This window comes from Chenopodium album, chromosome 15 (assembly GCF_948465745.1).
Source record: "Chenopodium album chromosome 15, dcCheAlbu1.1, whole genome shotgun sequence".
In the NCBI taxonomy this organism is placed as follows: Eukaryota; Viridiplantae; Streptophyta; class Magnoliopsida; order Caryophyllales; family Amaranthaceae; genus Chenopodium; species Chenopodium album.
The window spans coordinates 24,493,817-24,502,421 of record NC_137848.1 but is presented as its reverse complement, the minus strand read 5'-3'; the positions used below and the strand labels follow the sequence as shown (position 1 = coordinate 24,502,421).

At 41.2% G+C, this 8,605-nt stretch overlaps 1 pseudogene; it reads left to right on the top strand.

Annotated features, from left to right (window-relative positions):
• The first annotated feature begins 5,138 nt into the window (after window positions 1-5,138).
• On the top strand, window positions 5,139-5,235 carry LOC145583606 (small nucleolar RNA R71; annotated as a pseudogene).
• Window positions 5,236-8,605: the final 3,370 nt, after the last annotated feature.

Here is an 8,605-nt window from a genome sequence, read left to right as displayed (position 1 = left end):
CCATTGGCTGATAGCCGCATGCCGCCTGTCCTCCAAAGAAAGCAGGCTGGATGTAAGGTTGAGCAGGCGTTTGGTACAACGGCTGAGCCATGTACTGAGCCGACTGGATGACATGAGGTCCAACTTGAACCAGGGGGCTGCTCATTGGAGTCTCATGTACGGAATGTGAATATCTCAACGAGGTATGCTGGGAGCTGTCGTGATAAGTCGACGTTGAGGCCGACTCTGAAAGCTCATTCCTCTTTTGCTCGATGTAATGTCGAGCATCAGAGAATGTTTTCTTGTTACCATTCGACTGAACATGCCGAATGGCTTTTCTTGCAACCGTTTCTGGGAAACGGAGTCTTAAAGATCAAACTGAGGCCGAGTCTTGTCCTTGGGATGAGGAGTCGGCTGTTGGTCCCTGATTGATTTGTTCTTGCCCGTTTGGGCTGACTTTTTAGCCGACTGTTCCTTGGTAGGAGTAGCCGACTTCTTGTTGGTAAGTTGTTTTATTTCACCACGGAGAGTGCTCACAAGCTTCATGAGCTCGTCTCTGGTTACTGGGTCTGATCCTTCTGGTTGGGTAGAATCAGACGGCTTCTTTGAATGTCCGGATGGTTTGCTCGGAGCATTCTGAGAGTGAGGGCGCTCCCGCTTTTCCTTGCTGCGGATGCGCCTAGAGATGAGGGACCCATCTCTGGCAATATATGTTTCAACGTCACCGTCGTCACCTGAATCATGGTCCGACTGGACCAAAACTTCGTCCAGGGACCGATTGGGATCTGGTGGCTGTTTGATCTCCGGTGGCCGATTGGTTTCCGGAGGCCGATTGGTTACAGAAATTGGTACAGTTTCCAAAGAGGCCATCTTAGAGGTACTCTCCCCACAGACGGCGCCAAATGTTTCGGGGTTTTTTGAGTCCCTTGGGAGAGTTACAACACTAAGACTGGATGCTCGCTTGGATACCTGTACCTGCAAAACAACGGAGCACCGAATGGTCGGTGGTCCGCCTCCGAAGCTTAAGTTAGTCTAAGTCCGAAGAATAAGGTGCGGAATGTAAAGGGTTATCTGCTCAGATTCCGAGCTCGGGTGTACTGTTCTCTTGAGAGTGACAGTTCTAACAATGATTAGTAATCACTGAGTATATCTCACGTAAAGAGTGTCAAGCTGTTTTACGCGTTGCGTATGTATGTATTACGTAGCCATAAATGAGGAGGTCATTTCCTATTTATAGGCTTCTCAAAAACCGTGCACTCCCTAGGGTTTCGTGCCCTAGGGAATACTCAAGCAGCCTTTGCAGACCTCGGGATTTGGGCCTGAAGGCCGCCAATCCCAGGTCCTTTTATCCGTCTGCCACGTGTCGTTCCCTGAGAGGTCCAAGGTGGCGCCCCTTTCAGTGACACGTGGCGGACTCTGATTGGGCCAACTGGCCTAGGGTATTTTTACCCGAATCAAGTTTGATCTACTTTCGAGCCTAAAATTCCTCCAAACCGAAAAACCCTAATTTTCTCTTCAATGTAAGAAAGATAATGGAGAAGAAGAAATGGAGGAAAGTAGTATGTGTTTTTGTGAAATTGATGAAATTTGAGGAGAAATTTGATGAATTTGTGAGGAAATATGGAGATTTGAGTGAAGATTTGAGATGTATGAGGTTAAAGTTTGTGTTTATAGTGAGATAAGGGGTGCGTTCGACTGTGAGGGGGTATGAATGAAATGAGGGAAAGAAGAAGAAAGAAAGAAAATAAACCTTGGCTAGGCACCCGCGTGGCCGCACGGCGAAGGTCCGCGCCTGCGCTGCTCGGCTGCGCGCCTGCTCCCCTTCTGCTTTGCCTTGCTTCTTTTTCTTGGTGCGTTTAACTATGGGCTCCATGCATCTAAATCATCTCGGGATTGTTGAACTCACTAAATATATCAGTTTCAAAATGCCTTGACGGTGGGTTCATAATCCCAAATTAATAAGTGCACCATAATGAACCCACCAAGCACAGATTTCCTTCATATTGAAGCACTATTTTTCCTAACTTACCCCCTTGATTACCTTACCCGTACGACTCGAAATTAAAGAAAATCAAGCATACTCTCATCATCAATCACGAAACTCCTTCTCATTATGCTCATGCTCGCTCAAGGGATCCGATTCCCATGAAAACAACCTATAAATCCAAACAAAAAACAAGTGAAGAAAGAAAAGAAAAAAAAAAGAAAAGTAAGAAAGAGAAAATTAAAATAAAAGGTTAGAAAACCGGGTTGCCTCCAGGGAAGCACTTGCTTAAGGTCCTAAGCTCGACCCTTCCTCCAAATCACAGAGGGTCAAAGAAAACCACTTTATCCAAAGCGTTAGAGGGGTCAAACTTCATGCCATTCTTTAGCAACTCTACTTCCTTCTTAGATGCATTCTCTTGCCTTGAAAACTTTGACTCAAGCTTGTTGTGTTTCAAATTCATTTATTTTTTATGAAAGCTCTCTTTTTCTTCTTTGTCTTCTTACTCCTTGTAGGGGACAGTTTTGCACCATCAACACATTTGGAGTCATCTTCAACCTCCCTTGGGTAGAGCTCAAACCATGAAGGTATATCAATCACATCCTCATTCACAAGTTTTGAGGACTTCATGTTATCTTCACTAAACATCTTGCTTTCAACACTTATAAGAACATCATCACAAGCTTCAAGAACATCGTTTGTAGAAGACACAAACATACAAACATTGTCATTAGAACGAGATGAATTGATACATATAATGCCTTTCACAAAAGACAAAGACTCATGCATTGACTTTAGCTAAAAAATTTCCTTAATATTACCAACACGCAATGTAATAAGGCCACCCTTCACATCAATCAAAGCACCCGAAGTAGCTAAGAATCGTCTCCCTAGGATAATAGGTGTTTCCGGTGTTTTTGTGTCCCTTGGGAGAGTTACAACTCGAAGACTGGATTCAAAGAAGTCGCCTGTACCTGCAAAAGAACGGAGCTCTAGATGTTCAGAGGTCCGCCTCCGAAGATTAAGTTAGTACAGCTTCGGAGTAAAACGTGCGGAAAGTAAGTATCTTCTCGGATTCCGAGATTAGGTGTTCTCTACTTTCGAGAGCAATCAATGATGTAATGATTAAAACGTACTCCCATAAATGGGGGGAATCTCCCTATTTATAGGTTCCTAGAAAAGTGTGCCCTGTCCTAGGGTTTGGTGACCTAGGATTTAGGGTAGCGTTGTTTTGCGGCTTCTTGGGATTTGGGCCTTGAAGGCCGTCACTCCCAGGGGCCATATCTGCGTGACACCTGTCATCATCTGGGTAGTCCATTTGGACGCCTCTTTTTGTGACAAGTGTCGCACTCTCATTGGGCCACTTGGCGGGGTATAAATACCTAAATCAGTAGGTATATTGTCATCTTCCACAATTTCAAGCACAATAAAGTCCACAGGAATTGTAAACTCACCTGTCTTGAGGGGAACATCCTCAACTCTTCCCTTAGGAAACTTAATAGAACGTCGGCCAATTATAAGGTCATGTTGGTCGGAAGAAGCTCACCTAGCTTAAGCTTCTTAAAAACAGAATAAAGCATTATTCTAACACTAGCACCAAGATCACAAAGAGCATTTTGAAACATTTTTCCATTAATATTGCAAGGGATTGAAAAATGCTCAGATCTTTCATCTTTTCGGGTAAATCATTGTGGATAAAAGCACTACAACACTCCTCAAATTTCACCGAATCAACCTCATTACACTTTATTTTGCCACTCAAAATTTCCTTAAGGAACTTAGAACATCTTGACATTTGCGTCAAAGCTTCGGTGAAAGGGATAGAAAGATGAACATCCGTAAGCATATAAAGAAATCTCCCAAATTGCTCATCGATCTTATTTTTCAAGAACTTTTGGGGGTATGGAAGTTTGTGTTTGATCACATTCTCATGCAGTTTTTCTTCAATTTTCACTTCCTCTTTGGCATCTTGACACTCCTTCTTTGACACATCAAGCTCTTTCTTCTCACTTGAATCACTCACCTTCTCACCCTCCTCACTCTTCCTAGAAACACCCTCTTCAAGCACTTTACTACTCCTAGTGGTGATAGAATACATCAGTTTCTTAGGATCAACTCCTTGAGAGGTTAAAGAAGTAGGGTTATCACTCTCCTTCAAGGTGTTTGCCAATTGGGTGATTTGTGTCTCAAGCATTTTGTTGTGTGTCATCATCTCATTGAACTTTTTGTCACTCACTGACATGTAAGTATTCAAAATTTTTGTTTGGTTCTCAATGATTTCTTCCAAAGTAGTCCTAGAAGATAAAGGTTGGGCATAGGAATTGTCACCATTGCCTTGAGTTCTTGGAGCAAATCTGGGTGGGGGTCCCCTTTGATTGTTGTTTTGAAAATTACCCCGATTTTTGTTGCTCCAATAACCCCGGCCTTGATTTTGGCCATTGTTTTGGTGATGGTTACCATAGCTTTGATTTTGGCTTTGGTTTCCATACCCTTGACCTTGACTTTGATCATTATAGCCTTGATTGTTATAGTTGCCCCATAAATTTTTATTTTCTTGGTTTCTATAACCTCCATTTTAGTTATAATTATCAAAGTTCCCTTGTTGGTGAGAATTTCTATTCCCAAAGTTTTTTTGTCCATAAAATCTTTGCCCATTGTTGTTGTTTGAAACATAGTTCACTTGTTCACACTCATTGTTATCAACATCATCACAATTATCAAAAGCATGTGGACAATTAAAAGCATCATGATCATATGATCCACATATATCACAAAACAAAAAACCATTTGACATATTGTTTAAAGTAGAAGGAGGAGTTAAGTTAGAAGATGTACCTCTCCCCTTATTGTGGGAGGGAAGAATTGGTGCTTGTGATGAAGCACTCTCAAGATTTGCTTTGATTAAGGTCATCTCCTTTCCCAAGTTTGAAATTTGTGAGGACAAATTGTTGATGGCATTGAGATGGTCGATTCAATACACCGTAGAACCACTTTTTCTTGTCGAATCTCTCTCACCTTCTTGCCAATCCATGTAGTGTCTCACTACATCCTCAATTATGTTCACCACCTCCTCTTCCGTCTTGTTCATGTTAGGGCCTCTGGTACCGACATCTAAGCATGATTTTCCTTGAAGGCTTAGACCTCCATAGAAATTTGGATGATTTGATAGGTGGGAATCCCATTATGTGGGCACTCTCTTGATACTCCTTGTACCTTTCCCATGCCTCATAAAAGCTCTCATTTCCCTTTTGCTTGAAGCTTTGAATGAGCGTCCTTGCTTTGGCCGTCTTCTTTTGTGGATAGAAACGAGATAGAAAATCCTTTGTCACTTCATCCCATGTCCTCAAAGAATTTGGTTTCACCTCTTTGTCCAACCACTCTAGAGCACGTCCAATAAGAGAAAAAGGGAAAAGTTTAAGTCGAATGAACTCTTGAGTAACCCCATTCACCTTAATGGTATTGCAATACTTTTCAAATTCCTTGAGATGGTTGAGGGGACTCTCATGCTTGGCTCCACTAAATTGACGCCTTTCTATCAATGTAATCATCACCGGTCTAATCTCAAAGTCATTTGCCGGTGTTGTGGGAGGAGCAATTCCGCTTTCAAACTTATAGGCTCCCGGAGTTCCCAACTCCTTCAATGTTACTCTTAGATTAGCACCCATGCTTTCTTGTTCTTCTTCTTCTTGATGATCTTCCTCTCTTGAGGGACTTGAGCTTAAGGAACGATAAGGAACCCTTATCTTTGTTATGGTACTCTCAATTTCCTGATCAAATGGCACTAAAATTCGATCTCGTGCCCTACGCATACAAATGTCAAAGGAAAATATTAATAGCACGGCTACAAATGTAGCCTAAAAAAAACAAAATCTTTTTTTATTTTTCAAGTGAAATAGAATAAACTCAATCAACTGTAACAAATAACCATGCCATTCCCCGGCAACGGCGCCATTTTGACAGGAGGAAAATTCTAGGTTGTTGAATTCTAAAACTCCCTCGATCAAACAAAATTTATAACTTAACCTAACTCTAGTATAGAGGTAATACCGAGTCGAACCCAAAGGAATGGAGGTATATGCTATGGTCTTCAGTCAAGCTATTCCGAAGTCTTAGGAAAATGGTTTGGTCTAATACAAAAGCAATTCAACACAACAAATACTAAGAATATAAATCAATATCAAGATACTACGGAATTAGGATCCACATGCATTCACGATAAACATGCTAATTTGATGGGAAGTTGATCAATTGAAATATGCGAGGGAAAATGGTATTTGGAAATAAAATCACTTGAAAAGCTATTTCCAAGGGTCAAACTAGTGGTCTCTACGAATGACTATAAAAGGAAAATCACAAGACAAGTTCAATCGATAACAGTAGCTTCCAAATCAATGTGTCGTATCAATGAAAACTACAATGCAATCTAGCTTGATAATCAAGGTTAGCTACTCCTCAACAAATCAAACACATGCACAGATTCCATCAACCAATTACTCACAATATCAAATCAATCAAAACCCCCAAATTAGAATTAGTCTATCATTCATACATGCTTCACCACATCCCTAGCAAAGGATCTACACACTACACATTGTAAAATTGAAAAGAAAAACTAAACAAATCATCAATTTCATCATCAACATTGTAAATAAAATATCAACAATCAAATCAAACAATCTACTAGAAATACAACAATATATCAAAGCTCAAATAATAAAATTGCATTAAAGAGAAAGGAATTCTTACAAAACCTTGATCAATATCAAAGAGAATGAAGATCAAAATTAGATCAAAATGTAGCAATCATTAATTACCAAGTTTCTCTCTCTAAAATCTAGAACAAAAGTTTCCCAAAATCTTGAGCTTCTCTCTCTAAAAGTCTATTATATTCAATTTCTAATCAATTATAGTACAATTCTCTCTAAAAGTAAGAAAATCTACATATAGTAAAAGTAATAAAGAAGAAATTAGTTAGACGTAAAAAAAGAACCCGTACAGGTGCACCCTCTCCTCAATATGCGCGGCCGCACCTCGCACATATATGACCGCGCCCCAGACTCGTGCGGGCCTGCGCCTGGGAGTAGGGCAGCACCTCTCGTGCGTCCATCGATGCCTTTGTGCACTCCACTTGATGAACATTGGGGGTGGCAGATTCCAAGGGCTCCCACGTTGGGTTCAACACCATTTTTGATGCCCACGAAGCTTGAGAGAGCGGCCTAGAAGGCTTGGACCTTGCACCCCTTAACACTTGAGCTTCAAAGGGAGAGACTAGCTTGCATCTTGAGCCTCACAAACCCCGAGAGAAAGCCATGGAGATCCTTGGACATCACCTTTCTCCTGAAATCAAAGAATAGGAAACAAATAAAAGAGAAAAAGCGAAATAAACCAAGTAATGCAAGAAAACGGGAAAACAACTAAGGAAAACACAAACTAGATAAATAAAAGATAAAACTAAAGAAAAAGAGACAAAAGTGTTATAAAAGCGATTAAAATTCATCCTAAAAGAGGCTAAATGAGTGCCATAAATGACACTCAACATTAGGTGGTTTGTGTCAAGCTGTTACTGATCATGCATCTAATGAAAATAACGGAAATAAAGTTTCTGAATGCATTAATAGTTGTCTACCGATGTATTACTAAAATACATGACATTATTGAGTATAAGTTCATACATAATAACATCGCACTTGATGCAGCAAATCAGTAGTAAAATTTGACAATTAGTGCATCAAAATACTACTACCACTGTTCAAAAACTACAAAGACAAGGTTTTATGTTCATAAACAAATTTATACACTAAAATGCAAGGCACATACCAAGCAAAAAAATGGCCCTGCATAACTACAACTTGATGCTATCACTGTTGCTCTGATCTATGGTTGAGGTTTGGCTAGCTTGTGCTCCCAAGGCTTGCTTTCTAGTCCTCATTCTTGCACTTGGGCCTTGCACCAAAAATAATACACACGTATGTTTGATTTGGGTAAAAATACCCTAGGCCAGTTGGCCCAATCAGAGTCCGCCACGTGTCACTGGAAGGGGCGCCACCTTGGACCTCCCAGGGAACGACACGTGGCAGATGGATAAAAGGACCTGGGATTGGCGGCTTTCAGGCCCAAATCCCGAGGTCTGCAAAAGCTGCGTGAATATTCCCTAGGGCACGAAACCCTAGGGAGTGCACGCTTTTCGAGAAGCCTATAAATAAGGGATGACCTCCTCATTTAGGGCTACATTAAAAAGCGTCTTTACGTACAACAAAACCTTTTACACTCCTTACGAGGAATATTCAGTGATTATTAATCATTGTCAGAACTGTCTCTCTCAAGAGAACAGTACACCCGAGCTCGGAATCCGAGCAGATAACCTTTTCATTTCGCACCTTATTCTTCGGACTTAGACTAACTTAAGCTTCGGAGAGGGACCACCGACTATTCGGTGCTCCGTTGTTTTGCAGGTACAGGCATCCAAGCGAGCATCTAGTCTTAGTGTTGTAACTCTCACAAGGGACTTAAAAAACCCCGAAACATTTGGCGCCGTCTGTGGGGAGAGTACCTCTAAGATGACCTCTTTGGAAACTGTACCAATTTATGTAACCAATTGGCCTCCGGAAACTAATCGGCCATCGGAGACCAGACAACCACCAG